Raw genomic sequence first — 20,974 nt, 5'->3', positions numbered from 1 at the left:
CACTCATGAATGGGATCACTGTGTCTTTGTGTCTAAGTCCAGTGGGCAATTCATTCCACATCGCTGGGCCCTGGTATGCAAAAGAACGCTGTCCATAAGGACAATGAGGCCTTATTTGGAAACGTAAACAAATCGTAGTAAAAATATGGCGCGGTTTGGGTCAGAAATTCTGGGAATTAAAAGTAAATACGGTTTATCGGCAACTTTGAAATTCCACCAAGAAGCCATTATTTGCCACTTGATTGATAATAACATAGCGTAGAATATCCAAATATGGTCTGGCAAGCCTTACGTAGAAAAGGGGTCACGGCGATAGTCTCGCGTTATCTGTCATGGCGGACACGGTAAGGTTAGTGTAACAATGCCAATTTATTTTATCGTGTTAGGGCTTAATAAATTCAAAATAAGCCAAACGTCTTTCACAACATGATTATACTTATGTAGTAGATTTCTACACTTTAGTTTTTCTGACTTTAGTGATGATTTTTTTTGTTACTCCATTACATGACATGGGATCAGTTCGAAACCTAAACCACAACAAATCAAGATGAGGCTACGACATCGTAGCTAACGAGTGGACCAGAAAAGGGCCTTTGAGTTTCTTCTATTCTTTCTCTCCACCAGCATCTGACTTTTCTGGTCACATTTTTACTTTTTTTCTCATTCTTTTCCTCCTCATGTTTCTCCTTCTCCTCCTCCTCTTTCTTCAGCTTCTCAATATCCTCTTCTTTTCCTATTTTTCGTTCCAGGCTCTCGTTCTTATTCTATCTTCGTCCTCCTTCTCCTCCTTTTCTTGTTTCATCAGCTCCCTTAGTCTTTCCTTAGAGTTTCTCAAATTGTTTATTTCCATTTTGACTCGATGTGGGCTTTAAGAATAGTAATCCAGTTTGACCAGCATCTCTTCTATCATCCCCTAACTGCCCACGGCTTCCTGCAACGTCTTCATTTTATCCATTGTGTTAGAAACCATCTTCATAGGTTATTCAATGTTGAATGGCGCGAATGACGAACGCTTGACTTTATATATTTGTCAAGCATGGACGTGAATGAAAACATCCCTTACAATAACTTCACATATTATCTACTATCCACACAGAAGAGAAGTGTAAAAAAACCAATATCTACTTTTTGAAAAACCCAATATCTACTATCAAAATCCCCAATATCTACTATAAAAAAAAACAATATTTACTATCAAAAACAACAATATCTACTATCCAAACAAACGTACGCGCACGCATACAAACATACACTGTACTATCCACACAGAAGAAAAGGGGAAAAAACAAATATCTACTATCAAAAAACCCAATATCTGCTATCCACACAAACGTACGCGCACGCATACAAATACACACTCTACTATCCACACAGAAGAAAAGGGAAAACACAAACAAATATCTGCTATCAAAAACCCCAATATCTACTATCAAAAAACCCCAATATTTAGTATCAAAAGCACCAAATATCTACCATCCACACAAACGATATGCGCACGCATACAAACACACACTCTACTATCCACAAAGAAGCGACGGGGAAAAAACTCAATATCTACTATCCACAAAAACGTACGCGCACGCATACAAACACAAACTCTACTATACACACAGAAAGAAGGATAAAACTCCAATATCTACTATAAAGAAAAACAATATTTGCTATCAAAATCCCCAATATATACTATCCACACAAACGTACGCGCACGCATACAAACACACATTCTACTATCCACACAACGTACGCGAACGAGTACAAAAACACATACACTTTCACATCAGTATTGGAGTGCGGTGGCCTAGTGGTTAGAGCGTCCGCCTCGGATGCGGGAGGTTGCGGGTTCGAACCCCGGCCGAGTCATACCAAAGACTTACAAAAATGGTACTAAGAGCTACCTCACTTGGCGCTCAGCATTAAGAGGTTAGTGTTAGGACTGGTAGGCCTGGTGTCAGGATAATGTGAGTGGGTGGGACATCATGCTACGTGTCTGCGACATGATGCCCCAGTGCTAGACATCACTATAAACTGTCATACTGCAGTCATCGTAGCGATATGACTAGGAGTGAGTGTTTGTAATCACACTACCCCACACTCACGCATATTGACAACTTGAATAGTCTCTTTTCTAGAGATTTGGTTAGTTCTGAGAAGTTTTTTTAAACTCTAAATACACCTGGCTAATGGTTACATCTCCTCCCAGGCCTGGCATCACAGACACATCTCCCGCTCCAGTCCTGCTCACAATTTAAGACTGTGGCTGGTAACACAGAGGAGGGTTGGCTGGCTTCACTCACCCAGTCTTCACTTTCAGGGACAGTGAAGATTTCCCTCTGTCTTCTCCTATGCCCACACGCGTGGATGCTTCGGCTTTGGCCTCCATAGCCAGCTCGTCTAAAATGTGCATGGCATAGTCCAGGTGCATTTAGAGTTCCAATAGTTTCACTATTCTGTTGCTCACGTTGTCGCGTTGACGATGGGTAGCCAGATTGACGAACGCTTCCATTTCTATTTGTGAAGCACAGATGTGACGGAAAACACCCCCTGATACTGAAATTTACATTGCCCATAACATGGAATGCGAGGACCTAAAAGCAACTCACTCACATTTTACGTACAATCACTAACTACAAACACAAACACATTAAAATTATCTGACAAGGTACGGAAACGAAGTGCTTATAAACACACTTCTTTTTTGGCATATAACATAGAAACGAAGTGCATACAGACACACATCTATTTTTTAACGTACAGACAAATACAAATACACAAATGTTTGGCAACTGAATTGTATGTCTTTTCTAGAGTATTGGGACAGCCCTGAAAAGGGCCTTTTTTGTGGACTGGGAGTTATGGCAATCTTTTATGGTCTAGGATTGCGTCCTCGTCTGGCGGTTGGCTTTACCACAGGAAAGGGCCTGCTTCTTCGGAAAGAGAAGGAGAACTCTTTCGTGTCTACACGGCAGTCAACTAGTCCACTATATGGTTCCTGTTGTTGCTGCTACTGCTGTTGCTGACGCTTTCTCTCTCTGTGCTCTCTTTGCTTCTGAAGTCTGTACTTCTCCGTCCACTCCTCTTATTCTTTCTTAACTTACTCTCTTTCAACAGTGTGACATTCTCTATCTCTTCAGGCTTCGGTATCATGCTTTGCCTGAAACGATGTAAATTCACGTAAGCTTCGTTCCGTTTGGCTAGTCTTGAACACATCTTCATAGGAGGATGAGTCAACAGTGAATCGTCAGACTGGAGACTGTCTCGCTTTATATGGTTCAAGCGCGGACGCGATAAAAAAACATCCCTACGATTTTTTGTTGGGTCGGAATGCTATGATTGTTGATTTTAGGGAGAGGGATAGAGATAAGTCAAAGAGCATGTATAATGATAAAAAAACAAACGACAAACACACTTTGTTCAAAGCACATTTTTTATTCATACAACAAATTCAAACAATAAACAACCAACAATTAACAATAAAACATTTTTTCAAACAAACAAACAATTTTTCAAATAACAAACCATTTTTGACAAGGTTGACAACGTTGTGAAGTCAAGCTAGACTTCCACTAAGGTAAGTCATTAGACCATTGATGTAAACTACGTCTCCTAGCTAAAGACAAAATATAAACATAATGGTCACAAAACCAACGATCTACTTTGTTATTGTTTCTAGAAGAGTGCGATCAAAATAAGTCATAAAATGTTCTAAGGGTTATTCAAGGCTGCGTTCCTGAATAAAATACACACAATATTGTCCACGCACCATGGAATCTGTGCCTTGTAATTTCACATTATTGAATCGTGTCGTCTGGGCATTTCTTCACATAAAGTCGGTGATGTCGTCTTCTAAATGTAGCATTCCATACGAATTAAAATACTCCACACCACTATCACGGGAAAAGTACACGGCTACCCAATGGGTTCCTGGGAGATAACTGTCGTCCGTGTTATGACATAAGCTTGATGGTCTTGAGGTTTGTGATGGGGAATATCATCTTTATCACACACGACAGGATTCCAAGAAGAGGTATACGAACAGTTATTCAAAAGGTAATACAGTTCTCAGGTATCCATTTTTGTGTTGTTGTTTTCATTTCCCGTTTTTTTTCACCGGTAATGATAAGTCATCAATTCAATCCTGACATTTTGCTTGAAAATCTATGTCAAGTAATTGCCTCTTCGCTTCGACTCCACACTATGGGCCAATAGAGCTTCGATGCGATCGATCTCTAGAGCAATCATTGGAGGAGAGGAATGATCACGCAAGTCTTTATACCAATGATGCAACACGGCTTCCTCTGAGCTGAGACCCCAAACGTCGTCCAGATACTCGTCCAATTTATTTTGTTGACTCATCATCAGACATTTATCGTGTTGAAGTTGACTTGTTATGATCGTTTTGACCTCCATTGCAATCTTTCTTGATCAATTCCGTACATTTTTCTGCCACGTGATTGGCAAAACAGGAGACGAAATATTGTTCTTGTTTTGGCCATCTGGACATTAACACCACATCCTCTTCGTTTTTGTCTTGCCATTAATGATCGATGCCCTCCACTCGGATGCGACTCATGGAACATTTTCGTTGAATGGGCTTGTGTAAAGTGTACGTGGCTTGTTCTTGTAGCCATCGTTGCACTTGAGGTAAACGGAGAATTTTCAGACGGGCTTTGGCAGCACGATACAGTTTCTGAACTCCTTCGTATCCCGCAGGAAGGAATGGATCGTAGTATATGCTGGCTAACACCTTCTCCATTTTTTGTTAATAACTCACCCAGTCTTCACTGATGCTACTCTTTATTTCGTGGGGTATTTTCTTGGATTGTAATGTTTTGCGTGTTCGGCGAGCGATAGGTGTCGTGGAGGACGAGGATGTCTGAACAGGGGTCATCGGTTCTTGTTTTATTTCTGTCTTCACCTTCCTTTTCTCTTCTGTGGAAGAAGGGGTGGTCATCGTTTTTTTAATCCATCCAATTCTGAATGTAGGTGGTGTTGTTGACTTGCGTCCTTTCCCTGGTGGTATTGTTAACTTGTGTACTTTTTATGTTGCAGTTTGAAACTCTTCTTCTCCTTTTTCTGTCTTGGTCACTGGGGTTAGTGGTAGTGGTGGGCTTTTCATCTGGGACTTAAACTCCTTCAGAGTCGGCTGAGCTGTTTCGTCTACAGCTTTCTGGTGAAAGAGTTGCAGTTGTTGCAATAGTTTTGCGATTTTTCTGTTTCGGACAAATCGTTGCGATCCATCAACAATTGCAATTTGTGTTGTAACTGGGACATCTCGGTCAAATGAGGATTAGGAGGCAAATGCGGGGTCCGTTGTTCTTGTCAACGATGGTATTTCATCCGTTTGTAAGGCACTAAAGCCAGTTTTCTTCCTTCCATTCGATTCCAAAGGTCACGTCTGAGATCTTTTAACGGCCGATGTCCCTTTTATCTTCTTCGTTCTAGTATATTGGACCCATGGGTAAAACACCTCCCAACAGTACTCCAAGCGAGACCCCCACTAGTCCTTTGACAAGAGGTCCTAAAAAAGATAATTCGCGTTGCACCATCATCTTTTACTTTTGACGGATGGGGATTTTCTTTTGGACCATTTGGCGAAGAACGTGTTGATGCTTGGCTAAGCAGTCTCTCTGGTGTTTAGACAAAGGTATCGTTCCTTTTAAGACATTCGGAAAACATTCACTCATGGTATTGATAACATCTTTGGAGGCTGTTTGAATGAGTTCACTTTGCATAGGTGAGGGAGCTGTGGACAGGACAGGCAACATATCCCAATGTTTGGCTAAACGAGGAGGAAGTCCTTTTCTTTTCTTTCCTTTTTTAGCCAGAGAGTAAAGTGCACCACCTTTTGGGGACATCTTTTAGGTTCAGGAGGAAATAACCACTGATCTGGGTTTTAGTGGCATCGTTGTGTGCAAGAGTCATCCAAGATGTCCCTAACTATTTGGATAAGTATAGCACTTGCGATTTATCTCTAGGGTTTTTAAACAAGGCCACGCAATGAGCATTGAGACTGGTGAAGCGATGGGCTTTAGTTTGTTGAAACAAATTTTGAGTAATGCAAATGACACTGGCATTAATAAGATGCCCTTTGCGCGTAAACCACAGTTTAATTTCTTATTCATCTTCTCCTAACATGTCGTTGAAGATGACCAGATGGGTTTTACTGGGTACAGACACGATCCCGTCTTCATCGCCAGGAATGCCTTCCACAAACACGATGGAACCACCTTGCCTTTCTCGCAAACGACTGTACGCCGATTACCACTCTTTGCGACACCATCTGATCCTTTGAGGTGGACGTTATGTTTATGCTCGATCAAACGTTTGACAAATTCGATTTTGCCTGAACCGCTGGGTCCGATAATTAACATGTTAAATGGGTGGCGAAGATACAAAGTCTCCCAACCAGCACGATCTAAATGTTCGTCGATGACTTTGAAAGTGGAGGAAGAGGGAGCAGAGACAGTATAGGTAGCCTTGGTGCAGGGAATGTCACTTTAGTCACGAAGACATACAAGACAAAAACAAATTTTACTTTTTCAGGACACGTTTATTAATTTTTTTAAAAATGGAACAACACGAAAGACAAAATATATAAAAGCCAAATGGTTAACTACACGATAAAATACACATCACAACTATCATAGTGGAATATAAACAAGTCACTGTACAACATGTTTTTGGTAACAAAGGTATCCTAGGGACAGTGTGTAATGTTCTTACAGTCTCCACATTGGGTACAATTACTCAGGTGTCCTTCCGGAATGGTCTTTCGGGATTGTCTATTACACTCCTGTCCTGAAGGGAGTGGTTTTCCTCGGTGTCTGGTTCTTCTTTAGGCACTGTCACTAACGCATGTTTTTTTCACTGTACATTGGCATTTAGGATCAAAACTCTTGGGCATAATTGGCCACTTCTTTGGTCCAAGCCTCGAAACCCAAACTTTTCCAGTCACGTACATCTGTCCAGTGAGGATGTAAGTCACAAGCTGCACACACGCATCGTCGTACACATCTTCAGCACCTAAAAGATGACGAATCTTTTTACCCGTAGAGGTCGAGACTTATCTACATGAAAGCGCAAGACTTTTAACAGAATGAGTCTCTCGTGCATATTTAAAGGGACCACTTTCATGTTTTATTTGCTGGCAAGTACTGTTCGTAAGGAGCCCACACTGTATCGGCTGGTAAACGAAATCCCAGAAAGGAAATCACTTAGACACACACCACACGACGACCCCAATTCAATGGACACAATTCTTGTAATAAATATTGGTAATCCTCCTACGTCTGAATGCTGTCATTGATTTCCTTCCACGGACTTTGTTACATCACCACTGATAAAGGATGTGGCATGGTAGCCCGTTCTTATACATCTTTTTGTCGGAGGCAATGAGTGTACTTTCTGAACAGAGATGATCGGACTCCAGTGGCAAATTTAAATGGTTTAGTCACTAACTTGCACATCACATTTCGTTCAAAAGTTTCCTCTTGAACAAAGTTTACATTGTGTAAAAGATTTTGGTAATCCACTAACTCTTCTTCCGGAATTCGTTGCAGTATATCTGCCTTGTAGTAAAAAGAAGGAGTCACAACAAATCAATCCTTCTCACCCACGTCCAGTTTAAAAATGTCTGACCACTGGGACACTTTCGTCTGAATCAGTCCTCTTATAGCATTCAGGTATTTGTGGTTTTAACATCGGCGACGTAACGGATGCAATTGTTCTTTACTTTGAACTTGTATTTTGACCAACTCTCGGTAAAGGCGTTCTCTCTACTCTAGAAGCAAACCACGAATGTTCTTTTGTAATGTATCCATGATTATGTCAGTCAGTATTTATACCCATGTTGGGGTCACTTCTAATTGTCCTTATTTTATCTAAAATCTTTTCCGAGAGCGCAAGTAATGGACATCGTGAGTAATTTCTGACCACATTCAGAGTAATGGTCGAGAATGGTAATAAAATCTTCTGATGTAAACGGTTTAAAGCGGAATAATCGGATGAACGCAGACTTGATCCGAAAAAATCTGACGAGTTTGTTGACTTTTGTCAATTTCCTCTTGTGAATTTCTCGACACAAAAGTTCCTCAGTCACCAACTGAGATTTTGCTCTGGCAACTTCCTGCCAAACTTCATTGTAGATCTTCTCTTGTATTTCGTTTGTCTAGGTGTTCTCAAACGTTTGACTTCTAGCCAAGCTGATTTTTTAATCGAAATGGCTTGCCACTTCAATGACTAGGGTCCCACTAAAGGTAGGTAGTGACAATGCGGAGACCATCGAGCATATTCCAGGTAAGCCGAATCTTTCTGCTTCCACTCATGAAGTGACACAACGCAACTGAAACACTTGACTTTATCCCTTTCGCCCAAGTAGATAAATCCGGCTCTGGCTAATTCTTCGGGGTACGTCCTCCCATATATTCAGGCCATTTTCCCTTGAAGATTTGGAATCGACTTTCAAAGTTGCAGTATTCAGGCAAACACACAGGGAACGAATATTCGTCTTTCGCAGACTCATTTCTATGAGAGTACGGTGAAATCCCCAGGAATTTACTTAGGGTTAGATGACATCCGTAGGGTGGTAGCTGCATGGTTTTACGTGGAGGATGACATTAAACCAGTAAAGAGTCCACGATAACGAGTGTCATCGCTTTCGCATCCGTCAGGTTTGACAAGCACATTATCACTTTCCATGGTAGGTGTAGTGGAAGTAGTCATAGCAAAGTTCCCACAATGTCTTGCTCAAGTAGTCATAGCAAAGTTCCCATGATGTGATGCTGATGCGATAATTGAGAGTCAATTATTTCACTTTACACTCCGTGTGCATTTCTCCTTGTCTGTCCCGGTATTCGTAGCCGTAATTTTTGGGACCGCCACTAGCAAAACTTAGAATCTTATCGTTGGGGTGCTGGTCCGTCCAGGCTCCTTAACGGTCTCCTTCGATTTTAGGGTAACAGTGACCCATGCGATCGATGTACATGCAACTGTCCGTGTTAAAATACAGCATACAATCTCCTAACAGTTCTAAAGATTCGTAGATATTAAGCGAACATGGGCTGTCACGTAAGCCGTGATGATGACATTTCCGAATTCGTTGGTTTCTACAAAGTCCAGTTGTTCTTCGCAATCGACTAAGATTAACTCCTCACGAAGGACGTCCACGTGTTTCGTCTATTTGGTTTTGTCGTGAATCATCTGGAAGTAAGGATCGGACAAATATTCCGTCTTGGATAAACACCATCGTTGTGCCATTTTGCCCCACAAGCAACTCAACGTCGCTTTGCAAATTATCGCCTTCCTTCGTTTTTCTCGATGTGGTCTAAAGCGATACCTTCCTGCTCCCAGTATTTCTCTTTAAACTTATTTTGGTCTTCGGGAGTGTGGCACCAGGAAGGATAGCCGCTAGCTTCTTGTTTCAGTTTCAAAAAGGCATCCACATAGTCTTCGAAAATGCCTTTGTGCGTCTCGTCGCCCTTGTAGTATTTTTCTGTCTTGGGAAAGTGGTAAATTTCGTACACTTCTAACAGTTGGTATCCCAGATCCAGAACTTTGAACAATTCCACGCTGACCCACGTTCCCGTCAAGGCGCGTTCTTTCTGGGTGTGTTGACAAGGCTAGTCCGTGGGAAGCAAGATCTTGCACTTGATCAATCGTTCGTATTGTCGAATGTTGTCCTGGTCGAATTGTTCCGTCAGCAACTGCGGGTGCCCTGCGGGAAAGTGACAATATTTGCACACGTATTTGATTTCTTCTCCTTTCTCTTCGTCGGCGTGGTACAGCAAACAAGTGGCATTTGTCCGTCCTCCGTACAAACTGTTCAGTGGGTCCACCAATTTGACCCTTGGGGAAGAGACACGTGGGTCATGAACAGTGTCGCTTTTCCATCGGTGATGTGAAACTTGTCATTGGATGGTTGCACATGTTGAATCTTGTCGATGACTTTGGAAGGTGTCAGTCCTGCTAGGCTGCTAAACTCGATCCAAACGGGGGACTTCAAACTGTCGTGATGAATGGAAAGTCTCAAGCGATCGTCTTCTTTGGCTTCATATTGTCGTTTCAGGGTGGCTAACAAAGAATCCCAAACCTCGCTGATGAACCCCTCTGCTTTCTCCAACGGTACGTCGGACTTTAAATCTTTAAACTTCACCGTGTGCGTGTAAGCCGTAGTTCTAAAATTTATAGAGGAGCGCGTTTCCGTCTCTCGAATGTGGTAGTACTTTTCAGGGTTTACTAGTGGTGGTGAACTTTGATTGGGTGTAGAGTCTCTGTGTCTGGATTCTGGCTCACTCATGTCATCTTCAAAATCGCTGGCATTACTCTGAGCCAATACTTTAGCTACTGTGCGAGGCTATAAATCACGTTTCTGTCTCTTACTTTCTTCTCCTTTCTCCACCAAATGATGAGATCATTTCATCTTGACTGCAAAAACTCAAATGACTACATTTTTAACGCTATGAGCCCTATATCCATGTCAAACTAGTATCTTTCCTATATAAAGGGTTAGTGTCTTCCCTCTCAGTATTCATTCACTCTCAAACCTACCAGAACGATGGAAGAGCCAAGACAGATCGAACTTCTGATCAGAGCTTTGCGAGGTGTCATACGAAAGTTTTCTTCTGTCAGGCCGACGGACTACTCCCCCTCCTTTCAAGATAAAAGTCAAGATTCTTGCTATATCTGTCAGATGAAAGGGCAATGGGCTGCAGAATGTCCAGTCCGCCAAAAAAGCAAAACAGGTGTCAGAAGTAACAAAAGTCAAGATACCAGTTAACATTGTCAAGAGAATAGAAATTGGTGTTCAAAATGCCCTAAGAAACAAAAGGAGCAAGAGGAAGAGAGGGTTTACGAACAGGAAGAAGAAGAGGTGCCCTCCGAAAAGGAAGAACCCCGACAAGTCAAGAAAGAGAAAAAAGAGAAGAAAAGAAGGGTGAACAAAGACACAGAAGTCTATGAATTTTTTAAAGTGTTATGTTGTGACATTGCATTGTAAAATGTTTACCAGAATAGACCAGACAGAAAACATAAGTGTCTCTTAGTTTTGATTTTTTAGAATAAGGACCTACACTCACGTATACACACACGTACATCATGGGCGAAAAGGGGATTCTGAGTTTTAATTGATTTTTGGCAATTGAAATACCATCTCTTTTCGAGAGAGGTTGGTGGCCCTTAAACGGACCTTTGGATGTTTGTTTTTTTTTTTATTTAAATAAACTCAGAAACGGGACGTAATCAACTTTAACTGCCTTATCCCTTTGCCACGGCCAAGGCCTACTTGTGGACTTGCTCCTGTCGATGATTTGGTAGAAATTACTAGGGTGGGTATCTCATGCGTATTAACAGGGTTGGGATGTTTGGCTCGGGAAGGCCTTTTTCTCTTGGGTCGTATTAAAGAAGTCTGGTCACTTGTTTCAGACTCCTTAACTCTGCCAAAATGTCTAAGAGCGCCGTCACCGTTTGACTTTCACTGTCCTTCTTCTCTCCTAGACCTTGTTTCTTCTCTGCTGTTGCTTCTTCTTCTTCAAGTTGTTTCCTTCTTCTTGCCTCTTCTTCTCGCTGTTCCTGTTGTTGTTGAAAGAGAAAAGCTTGCTCTGCTTCTTTCTGCTGCTTTAAAAATGTCTTCAATTCTTCTTTCTGTATCTTTTTAAAATCCTCGACATGTGGTAAGGAAGGAGGAGGTGCCGAAGGTGCTAGTATCAGAACAAATTCTTGCAAATAAGAGAGAAAATCCACTAAATCCCAATTAAAACCGATCTCTTCTGAAAGTAGGCCTGTGTTGACTTTGATAGTCGCTGCTATTCCATCGCTTCTCCTCTCCACGGCGGGTGCACCCCAATTCATTGTCTTTTTAGTTTCCGTCATGTTTGAAAACTCTGTCGCATTGATTCACTGAGCACAAACGCTAGCGTTTCTATATAGGGAATGTGACGTTACAGACCGCTCTCTTCGAATTGGAAGACAGACTCCGCACTGTAACGGAATTTTGTAACGCGTGTTAGGATTGGTGGGAAAAAACCTCAGCCCGTTTCGATCCGCCTTTCAACTATAAATAACAGCGGTTCACTTCACCTGTTCTCACGATAAGATGTGGACTAACGTATAATCATCTACCCTCGTATCGTCGATGCTGTTCCGCACGGACTACCCATGTATGACAGCTCATCATGGACAATCATCCGGATCACCGATACGAGCTTTTGGAAAAGAATTTATGTGGAGAGACAAGGCTGTCTGAAGCGAGTCCTCATCTACGGTCCAGAAGTCAAAGGAAGTTTGAGGAAAAGAAGAAGACATATGCGACGCCCTCTATGTTAACGAAATGGTGTTAACAAAAACCAACGGCCCTCTTCAGGGCCACTCATATGTCTCGAAAAGATTTGCTTTCTTGCCTAAATTTTTTTAGTCGATTTTATAGCTAAGGTATGATAGATTTATGTTCATTAATCTATGTATGTGTTATATATGCCTGTCTATATCTCTACTGTATTTGTCTCTCTGTCTCCCTAGAGTAGCGCGTATTCAGGTTAGACCATTGCCACACTGGTACCAATATCCAGTACCGTGACGTCACCTCAGCTGTTCCATTCCTATTCAACCCAACTTTCCCTTGTCCGTAAACAGTCCCAATATTCCCCATGTCAAATTCCCATTTTCCGTAAACTTGCCCAGGGTGTGCTGAAAAGGCTTGTCCATAAACGTGCCGGGGGGGGGGGGGGGGGGTCAGTAATGTATGTTCCCATTGTCCGTAAACAGCCCCCCATCACTACTTAGAAAAACTCATATAAGAGTCCCAGAAAACAATGGCATTCCAATAAATCCAATAAATCTATAAGACACAACAAGAAGACGGGAGAAAACTGATACATACACTAACAAATGTGAATCTAAATTACACACATCATGCAGACACTCAATAGAAAATTATTATTTTTCTTTTTCGGAACATGACTGAAAATATTTTGAAATATCCCAATATTCATTTTATGATATGTACACTTGCGTTCTAGAGCAGCCTGCGTATTTTGTCTTGACATCTCTCTCTCTCTCTCTCTCTCTCTCTCCAATGGTAATGATTTACACTTGATGGTATGTAGTCTGGTAACAAGTAAATGACAGTATATTAATTAGTACAATGTATTTGCTTTGAATCCATGCAAGATACGCTTCTAAACAACTCTGCTGTTAACGTGTCCTACATGAATATTGTGCGCATGTGCAATCATCGATACTAGTACATCTACATACTTGTTGTCATCAACGTATGTAGAGATGCATTTCATGTTGTATCAAGGAAGAAGGTAATGAAGACGCTTTTCCTAAAGTGAAGCTGCGAAAATATGTCAAGATGGAAATTTGAAAAGACCATTATTTAACTTTTGGAGCAAGGTAATCCAGACTTGCATTTTATATCATATTCAGCAGGAAACGGATATAGTATTCGGTGACGTAACTAAAAGTAAACCTAAAAACTCAAGTTTTCACACTTTCGATATTTTTTTTTTCTCTTACTGACGATTCTGGTTGACCGTAGCGTTTGTTCTGCAGCCCTGAGATAAAAAGTACCTTAATACGCTCATACACTTTGGTCTTTACCTTAAATAGGTAACACTTTGGTCATCATCCTAAATAGGTAAAACTTTGGTCTTTATCCTAAATAGGTAAAACTTTGGTCTTTACCCTAAATAGGCAACACTTTGGTCTTTATCCTAAATAGGTAAAACTTTGGTCATTATCCTAAATAGGTAACACTTTGGTCTTTATCCTAAATAGGTAACACTTTGGTCTTTATCCTAAATAGGTAACACTTTGGTCTTTATCCTAAATAGGTAAAACTTTGGTCTTTATCCTAAATAGGTACAACTTTGGTCTTTGCCCTAAATAGGTAACACTTTGGTCTTTATCCTAAATAGGTAAAACTTTGGTCTTTACCCTAAATAGGTAAAATGAATAAGTTCGCCTTCTGTTACAGTGACGGCGTGTGTACTGCCCGGGTTCAGCGCAATCAGAATCGCAATACTAAGCAACGTTATGTTGCCAAGAAGTTGTCGTCTAGGAGAAATAGCCCATAGGTATACATGTGGACTCCTCTTATATTTTAAACATCACCACATGTAACTTGTTGTAATCCAGTCGTAGGCATTAAGAGTCATGTTCTTTCCGAAACGCGCTATAAAGGTGTACCTCAATAGTCCCCAGTAGCTGAATTTGGCATTTGACAAAAGTAGTCACTGCTATGCTCAATCCAGATCTATATTAAAGTCCTCCTGGAGATAGTGTGTTCAACCACTGCCTTGTATATGAATTTTCTGTTTGGTTTGAAAACTTTATGGTACATTGGCGTCCTTTAGTATGAATAAATTCCTCATTGCGTGCGTTGATAGAAAGAAACAGTGCACGCTTTAGCTCAGGTGGCTTTCCTCGGAAGATGGAGTACCAGCTTGCTGACAGTAAGGGTTTGTGACCTATATGGATTTTATAAAGCATACATACTGCCCTCGTAGCAAGAAGACAAATATCATGCTTACCGTCGCACGAGTAGAGATAACAAAAGTCGACATTAACTTCCTCAAAGGAGGAGCGCTTTTTCTCTTGTACCGCAGACAATGCAAATGCTATCACCCTTACAGCAATAAAACAGCAATTATCACCCACGAAACCTTTGCGGTTATCATGACGTAATAAATACCAAGCAGCACTCGTGTCAGACGGCGTTATAATTTAAGCTTTTCATTGCGATTCATTAGGAATTATTATCAAATTGGCTGACTTCAAAGGGGATGCGTTTCATACACAGTAGATAACACTTATGACCTTCCTGTCAAGATGAGCGTTTACCTCTTTCTTGCATTGACTCAGTCTTCAAAGGCATTCGTCTAGACATGTGTGACAAGGTAAGTTACAAATTATTATCTATACTAGCGTATTCTTTCAATTATCTTAACCAACATCTCCTACATACCATTTGTTAAGCTCCATTTTACTGACGTTGATGTAGATCTCTACATAAGTGAATTAGAGCGCAAATTGAGGTGAATGTTGCCCATAAAATCGGCGTAAAAATTCTTAGAAAAATAGATTTCAATTACATTTGAACTAGACGATTTTCGTGACACACTTCGAAAAAGTTCTGCAACAAAAAATATTTTCGGCAGTATAATGCAGTGCTATCAATATGAGATGAATGAGATGTTTAATTTCATGTCCTTCGTTTTGGGATATATATATATATAATGAGAGAGAGAGAATTATAAATATAAGCCAGACAGAATGGAAAGTGCTATCCCTGGATTCCAGTAGAAGAATGCTTGATAATAGTGGATAGAAATAATATTTTAATGTAAATAATAATATCATACAGGTTAGATAATATTTAATTCGTACTCTACGGAGATTCGAACCCAGATCCTTGCCTGCACACACGAGCCCATATTCCCTCGCGACTAAGCACACATCTCCAAAAATGATGTTACTCAATCGGTGTTAAATGCACTTGTGTGTAGCAGACACACTCGTGTTACGAGCTAGTAATTAATTCTCATGTATCTACACAGTCATTTCGGATTCCTAAAATAATCAAGGCATATAGAATTAATTATAGAGAATTATAAATATACGATATATATATATATATATATATATATATATATATATATATATATATATATATATATATATATATATATATATATATATATATATATATATATATATATATATATATATAATAACCAATAGCTTCTGTTTCTTCTCTCTGCCTGCACACCTGAAGTAAGGAAATATGATAGGTTTCTTGAACTTTTCCTCTACTAAGTGAATGTTTAAGAGCACCAAATCTTTTTCTTGCAAAAGAGCCCCCTTCACTATAGACAGTCACGAATAGAACGTGCATAATACAGAAACATAAAATGAAAAATATGACTTTCATGGATTTAAATCACCGTTATGGGCGTTTTACGGCTTCCTTTTAAAATTCAAAAAGGTGTTCCTATGACGTCACTGACTGCATAAATGTTATGAATTTGATTATGCACTATGACCGATTTATTGCATGATTTATGTCATATTATAACTCTTGTGTGAACTTCTTTTCTCCAGTTCTTTCCAAGTGTCATATCACTGTATCTATTTGCATGCCCCACATTCGTGGACTTTGTTTTTTCTGTCTTTTTGTTTTAATTTATTGAATTCACTCACTTCCGTGGCAAAAGTCACGAATAAATATTTAACAATCGGAAACGATGGCGCTTTTGGGTACCTTTTCGTTCTAGTTTTCCACCAAGATCTTATATTCAAAAACACGTTGCACTCTGTGATTTACATGTAGCGGTCCAGTACCAATTGAGTGCTACCTGGGAATTACAACAGGTCGAAAAAGCGTAACTTAATATGCCAATCAGACCTCCCTCTATAGCCAATGAACCATTAAAAGTTGCACGAAGCTTGCCAATCAATTACTGACTGTGTCAGGCAGAGTCCGATGTCTAACAACCAATCAGATCACGATAACACGCTAGTTTTATCGACGACAGTCAAATTCAGACTAAAGTAAATGGGTAACCCGCTTCATTCAATAGTTCGACCTGAGCCTTTAAAGATCCTGTTTATCACGGGACGTTTTGGTGCATGCGCAAACGTGCAATATGTATATTTGATCAACATACTGAACCAATTATTTGTCGCTATACTCAAACTCAATAAAAATGAAACCTTTTCAATGTATAGGAGCAACTGGATGACAAACTGTTGACCAATATGTGCATGCAAAAAGGAAATACATGTTACATCTCTTAACATATAATTTCTTCTTTTCAAACTTGCAATGTAAATTCATAACCTTAATCTAAACTGACACGAGTAAAGTAATCAAAATAAACCATAAATGTACTATTGTCGCGTAAAACCTGGCTTTATTCCATGTCAATCACATTATTTAAGAAAATATACCGATGTTATATTTTTTCTCCTTGTTTCACTTGTGAATAAAACTTTCTTATGTCACCATTAACGTCGCTACGTTTTATTGGGCAAATGGGCAAAGCTGTAATGACCGAAGTATATAACAATGTAATTCAGATGGTATAATACTTTTTGAGGTTTTATTTAATGAATTTGAAGGAGATAAAAATCAATATCTTTCGTCATGTGATAAATACAATCTTACATTTGTGCCCATATACATCAAACATTAGCAATTCATGAATGGTGTTGTTGCCATCTTATCCATAATCCTATACGCATTCGGGTGAGGAAACACTATGTATTTCCCTGGAATAATGTTGATATTCCATTTTTTAATGAAATAGTGTTGCTGCTATATATATATATATATATATATATATATATATATATATATATATATATATATATATATATATATATATATATATATATATATATATATATATATATATATATATAAAGAAAGGCACACTTTCTTTCTTATTTATTATCTATCGTGTAAGACATGCCAAGTCTGTCTTGTCTCATCTTCGCTAGCCAAGGTTTCCGATATGTGAACTGTATCCACACTTTGGTGAATCGAGCAGATATTTCTGTGCTTCTAGTCTGTTAATTTTTTTTTTTATGCGGCGGAAAGCCACCGCATCCAATCAAATTAAGTTGTTCAAATTTGAACTCTTCCTACATGATCCTACAAGGGGAGAACACAACTTGAATGGACTCATAAATAAGCAATTTTCCACTGCCGTTCCGTGTTTCTACAAATACCATTCACTCAAATATACCTCTAATGGCTTCTCTCTGGTACGTAGTCACACTGTCCATGTTAAACTTACAAAGTATCACTTCAAAGTTAGTTGCCCCCACCATTTCCGCCCGATATTCAATGCACCGCTGTTACACGCAATTGGTCAGTTGGCATTGCATACTAAGGGAGGCAACTCATGAAATCCAATAGTTGTCGCTAGGACATAGCACTAAAATATCTGCTCTATCCGACAAGGTGTAGATAGGGTTAACATACGAGAACCTTGGCTAGCGAAGATGATCTAGCCTCCGCAAATCTGATTCAAGCAAAATTGAACCATTTGACGTTGGCGGGTACACATTTACATATAAGCAGAAATTCACCGGCCTCGTCGATCTCACATGTTTTCTGTCCTTCGAAGGAATAAAACAACCATACTTAACATACCGAAACTCTGTTTAATTACAGTTCATCTAATCCCTATGCTTCTAACAGCATTTAATAAGCTAACTTCTGGCCATTTAAGATAGTCATGTGCCGTTTTCATTTTTGCATTTGAGAGAAAATGAGGAGGTGAATCTATAAAATTATTTAAGAAAGATTCACCTCTGGTCAAATTTACGTAGAATCATTATGAGTTAATGAGTTAGCAGGACAGTTACGAAAGCGCTAGAAATACTACATTAAATCGAGCTACCAGTCATTTTTCGTGGTATTTTTCGTCATTCACCCCTCGGCTTAAAATATATTTTCTATAATTAGGCATGTTTGGGAAAAACTAAAACTTGAATGCAGATATTTAAAATAAAAATAGTATGTTTATTAATGTCAATTGTATCACCCAATCCCACTCCTCCGTATGAACGCGACTTGGACAAGAAATTCACATAATGTCAACAACAACAAAAAAAAACACCTTACACGTAGTCAGATTATTCTAGATATTAAAAGTTGACGATGGTCCATCTGTCAGATAGTGTGTGGATGCGCAGGCTTAATGTAGCCGTTCTTTGACCATATTGTCGAAATGTTACATGTATTCAATTAACACGTGTTCTGATAACTCTTATTGATTCAAAAGATACCTCTAACCCTGGAGGAAAATATACCATAGCTCAAAAATATTATCAGATGGTTATATTTTAAAGTTTATTAACTCCATGTATAAATTATTGCTTCTCAGAAAAATGTAAGCACACCAATTTCAGTGTGTTTATTTTTGTATCGATATTTGTTTCTCGCAAGACATTCCAGAATTATGATGCTGTTCAAGCGATTCATTCCATGAAGTGAAAAATTAACACCTGTTGTTGGTTATTGTGAATGTTTTCAAACTCGGTCATTTTACGTCCGCTTTTATGAATACACAACAGAACAGATTTATATCCACGATTAACCATAACGCAAGTATGAAAATGAAATGTGGACTGAATTGAGTTTAATAAATGAAATCAAGTCAGTTTGGATATAACATACAATCAACTTTACTAAAATATTTCAAGCCATTAGCTAATTTTACACCCTCCCCAACACCTTTAAATATTGCCAAGCTCGTTCCACCCCCACCCCCACACAAATTTCATGTCTAGCTTTTCTTGTTCACCAGCAACATTAAATTTATCTGCTTAGGAACATGCTTTTTACATTAGTATACAACGTGGAACTTGAGAAAATCTGCCACCTATGAGATTATACTTTTTTCCGATCTTCATCATCAAAATTATTTTCAGTTATCAAAATAAATAATAAAATAACTGGGACTCAAATGTACGGCTAAAACGACTATAAGACCGGCCATGTTGATGTCAGGTCAACAGAAGTTCCGCTACCAATGGAACCATTAGCTCTATGCATTCTTATTAAAAGATGCCTGAATGAACAACACAATATCCTGATCTGCCGCAACATAATACGCCTGAAGATCAGGGTCTGTTTTTTGTTCATTATGTTTGCTTGTGTTTTTTGAGGTTGGGGGTAGTTTTGGTTTGTTTTTTGTTGGGGTTTTTTGTTGTTGCTTTCGGTTGGGTTTTTTTTCGGGGGTGTTCTACCTATTATTCCTTCCAACTACACAGACCCAGATCTGCCGACGCATCATGCAACGGCAGATCTAGGTCTGTGCAATTTAAAGTTTGTCTCGACTTATAAGCGAGTATATACTCTAACGGTTGTTATAGTTTTTGTTATAAATTGAAAATCTTCGTTTGATCCAAGTGCAATGTTCATATTTCACATAGTGAGCCGGTTATATTGGTACGATCACATAGTAAGTGTTGAATGTGTCACTAAAGTCACGCAAGATCCTAGTAATACGCCACTATAAGTATACAACCTCAACCCGATTGCACAGCCTTCGTGTGCTGAAAAGTGTGCATTTATTTCTAGCATCACGTTCACTGGCATCTTCTTGACGACTTCCGTGACAAAATTACTGCACCAGTTTTGTGAGTTAACCAGTCCAAATTGAACCGCTCCGGTGGCCTAGTGGCCTAGTGGTTAGAGCGTCCGTCTCGGAAGCGGGAGGTCGTGGGTTCAAACCCCGGCTGAGTCATAAAAAAGACTTTGGTACATACCTACCTCATTAGGCGCTCAACATTAAGAGGTTAGTGTTAGGACTGGTCGGCCTGGTGTCAGGATAATGTGACTGGGTGGGACATTATGCTACATGTCTGCGGCATGTTGCCCCAGTGCTAGACATCACTATAAACTGCCACACTGCAGACATCGTAACGATATGACTGAAAAATTGTTAAAGCTACGTGAAAAATCCTTATCACACACACACATACACACATACACACATACACACACACACACACACTCCAAATTGCCAATGGTAGAATAGACCAGCTGCACCCTTATGCACCCCCCATGATTTAAACTAATGCAGTTAAACTGTTTACCGTGGGATGCGTCCCTTGATGGTTTTCCAGCTACAAAGTCTTTTAAAAGAGTGCGGTTCTTATAGAATAATCTTGTCCTCATATTTTACGGATGTTACCCTTTTATGCATTAGTCGCTGTTACGTACTGACCTCCATTGAGGACGAGCGGCGACAAATCTTATTTCTTTCCCGCAAATTAACATTTTTCTTGCTTCAAATAATAAATCGTTCCCTCAAAATAATATTTTTGCCTTCTTTTAAGTAAGTATTTTGTTCCCTAAACTGATTGATTCGTACCTCCTAAGTTCTTATATTGTTCTCTTACATTGATACTTCATTTACTGAAATTATATATATATATATATATATATATATATATATAT

The 20,974-nt window shown here is 39.4% G+C and overlaps 1 protein-coding gene across 2 annotated transcripts in view; it reads left to right on the top strand.

Annotated features, from left to right (window-relative positions):
* The window catches only part of LOC149803657 (protein NDNF-like), a 218,919-nt gene that overhangs the window by 56,472 nt on the left and 141,473 nt on the right, over positions 1–20,974 (top strand). Inside the window, exon 1 of one of the 2 annotated variants that reach the window (XM_089953426.1) lies at positions 14,800–14,894. The exons of the other annotated variant lie outside the window; for it this stretch is intronic. The gene's annotated coding sequence lies outside the window, so the exon portion shown is untranslated. Of the gene's footprint in view, positions 1–14,799; positions 14,895–20,974 lie in introns of those variants that run through there. 2 annotated transcript variants of the gene reach the window in all.

The sequence above is a fragment of the Sinohyriopsis cumingii genome, chromosome 3, assembly GCF_028554795.1.
Source record: "Sinohyriopsis cumingii isolate HCF-2022 chromosome 3, ASM2855479v2, whole genome shotgun sequence".
Taxonomy (NCBI): Eukaryota; Metazoa; Mollusca; class Bivalvia; order Unionida; family Unionidae; genus Sinohyriopsis; species Sinohyriopsis cumingii.
This window is presented reverse-complemented; position numbering and strand designations above follow the sequence as displayed.